Source organism: Narcine bancroftii, chromosome 12, assembly GCF_036971445.1.
Source record: "Narcine bancroftii isolate sNarBan1 chromosome 12, sNarBan1.hap1, whole genome shotgun sequence".
Classification (NCBI taxonomy): Eukaryota; Metazoa; Chordata; class Chondrichthyes; order Torpediniformes; family Narcinidae; genus Narcine; species Narcine bancroftii.
Window position 1 is genome coordinate 27901081 of NC_091480.1, and position 3199 is coordinate 27904279.

General features: G+C 49.2%; 1 pseudogene; it reads right to left on the reverse strand.

The window, feature by feature from the left end:
- Nucleotides 1-268: 268 nt before the first annotated feature.
- Nucleotides 269-1830, reverse strand: LOC138746526 (ADP-ribosylation factor 5-like; annotated as a pseudogene).
- Nucleotides 1831-3199: the final 1369 nt, after the last annotated feature.

Genomic DNA, 3199 nt, shown 5'->3' on the forward strand with positions numbered 1-3199 from the left:
ACTTCGACGTTAGGGGTGTAAGCGCTCCAATGGATGTTGAGGATGGAGCGGAGACAACGCTGGTGGAAGCGTTCTAGGAGCCGTAGGTGGTGCCGGTAGAGGACCCATGATTCGGAGCCGAACAGGAGTGTGGGTATGACAACGGCTCTGTATACGCTTATCTTTGTGAGGTTTTTCAGTTGGTTGTTTTTCCAGACTCTTTTGTGTAGTCTTCCAAAGGCGCTATTTGCCTTGGCGAGTCTGTTGTCTATCTCATTGTCGATCCTTGCATCTGATGAAATGGTGCAGCCGAGATAGGTAAACTGGTTGACCGTTTTGAGTTTTGTGTGCCCGATGGAGATGTGACCTAACCATCAAAATATAGGGCAATTTGACACTAAGGTAAAAGGCTCTTTCACGCAGGGTAAAGATAACAAAAAGGACATTGGTTTAACTAGTCAACACCTGATTGCTAAGATTGCTTATGCATCTGTTCATCTTATAACTGGTACTTCTCACAAGTGAAGATTAAAAAATTCTGCAAGCTGCAGTTTAGCTGATGACTGAACAAGCCTTCATGTGCCCTCATTTTCAAAATCTGAAACAATGCAGCAGCCATGCTCACTGCAAAACCTCTTTTGCTGGAATCAACGTACAGCAAGAACATTGATGGGTATGAACTCAGAAGAGTTCATTGTGCATCAAACAACCATTTAAAATACTCTATGGTCCAAAAGTCAAAAGATTAAATAAGCTCTGTGAGATTCTTTGTGCGATTCATCGAGAAATTGCAATGGGAATCTATTATCGTTGGCAGCAGGATGCAAAGTTCTTTTAGTCACAAACGCAGTTATAATTTGCACCTAAGAGACATCTTGTGCTGTTACTCCTCAAACTGGTCCTGCAAGGAACATCATGCATTGTTGAATGATAGGATAATTCCGTCCAACTTTTGATAAATTTAAACATGCATTATAAAGAGCTGCAAACAAAAAGATGAAATGCAAAATAAGGATTCAGAATGTAAAAAAGTTGGAAAAAAAAGGCTGTTACAAGTCTTTGAATTCAAGTCCTAGTAGTTGTCACACCAATGTAGGCGAGATCATGGAGGTCATTCTTCTCCTACAGTTTGGACAGCTCTTGAGACAACCAGTCCAGTCCCTCGTACAAACCAGTACCCTGGATAGCACATGTAGACTGTATGTGGCAAGTTCTGTTGTTCGTGTGTTGTAATCCCAGTTTGTCAGAAAGTTCTTTAATTGGCATGGCATTGGGCAAATCTTGCTTGTTCGCAAATATCAGTAACACTGTATCCCTCAGCTCATCCTTTTGCAGCATTTTCTATAGTTCTTCTATCCACAACAAAGATTAGGCCCTGGGTATTTTGGAAGTAGTGTCTCCATAAAGGGCGGATTTTATCCTGACCCCCAACATCCCACACAGTAAAACAGATGTTCTTCTATTCCACAGTGTCCACATTAAAACCAATTGTTGGAATGGTGGTGACAGTCTCACCCAGCTTCAGCTTGTACAAGATTGTAATTTTCCCAGCAGCATCAAGTCCCACCATCAAGATGCGCATCTGCTTCTTTCCAAACAATTTGCCTAATATCGTGGAGATGGATAGCCCCATGGTGGCGAAGGCGGGTCGGGGCCTGGCGGCTCATACGAAATGGAGATTAACAGAGGGGGGTGGGGGGGAATCGGGCGTTTCAGGTGTGCGGAGAACTCGAGGCCTAAGGCGGCTCCAGCATGCAATAAGAAACCCCACAGATCGAAGAATTGTGTTCTGGCACCCTGGGGTTAGGTTCTACCTCGAATAGTTCGGACAGATACAGAACTGAGCTAACGGTATGAAAAGGCTTGAAGGAAGAGGATGGCTCTGATCCTGGTCAAGGATTACTGATGCAGAGACTTGTAATGGGGACAGTGGAGTCCTGCGTGATTCCGTCACGCAAACAGTTGGGCCTGAAGAGACAGCATCGAGGAGTTGGTGTTGCTGCCTACAGCCTGCTGGGGGTGTCGGCTAGTCAACGGTAAGTGTTGGGGGTCGCTGCTTCCTGTCAGCAGTGGGGCGGACAGTTGGGTGGTCGGCGGCGGCGTGTCCCTATCAGCAGCGTCGGGGGGGTACCGGGTTGGTAACGTCGGTCACAGCTGCAGGTACCTGGTCAGCTGCCTCGGTGGTGGCGGATCCCCAGACGGTAGCTGCGGCGGGTCCCTGGTCGGCGGCGGTGGGCTCAGCGGTGATGGCGGCGGCGGGTCCCTGGTCGGTAGCGGTGGCAGCCATTGAAGTCGGGGCTGGGACCTGGTCGAACGTTGCTTCATGAGGTAGGGTGAAGGTCACTGTGGCGAGGGTGGGTTGTACCTTCCACGCTCGGCATCTGCCCCGTGACGTCAGGCGCTGCTGCGTGGTGGAGCCCTCACTCTCATTGGACGAGAGCTCTGAGGAAGAAGTGTTTGAACAGGTGGCAATTGGGCTTCACACGAGGCATTGTGTTTGACGGCGGCTATTTTGGAGTGACAGACTACAGCAAAGTGACCGTTTTTAAGGCATTTCTGGCACCTGGCTTTTCTCGCTGGGCACTGGGACCTGCTGTGCTTGTTCCTCCCGCAGAAATAACACTTTGGGGTTGCATCAGGCAGTGAAACGACAGCCGACATGTTGTCGGTGTGCCGGGGGGTAGTAGGGTAGAGGGAGGGCATCCTACTCACATCAGAGTGTGGGGTCCAGCCCCGAGTGTACATGTCCATACTTAAGACCGCAGCCTCCATCGTCTCTGCGATCCAGATCACGTCCTCTAGGTTTTCTCCCCCGTGCTCTAGCAGGTGTTGTCTCACCTCATTCAATCGAACTCTGACCACATAGGCATCCTGAATGAGATCGTCTGTGGTCTCCACAGCAGTTCTGTCTGTGCAGGCACAGTCCCTGCCCATTGCCCTTAGTGCTTGAATATAAGCTCTACAGGACTCACCGGGCTGTTGCCTCCTTGTTGCAAGTTAGTACCGAGCACAGACCCTGTTCACCAGTCCCTCGTAGAGGCCTTTCAGCATCTTCATGGCTCGGCATAAGTGGTCGCGTCCTGGACACTCTAGTAGACTCTCAAAGACACCATAGTCATCAATATTAGTAGTCAATGGCTGTCCTCTATCACGGCAGAGTCAGAGAGCTGTAAGTATGTTTTGAAGCATCTCACCCAGTGCTTAAAGTCATTCGAGGCTG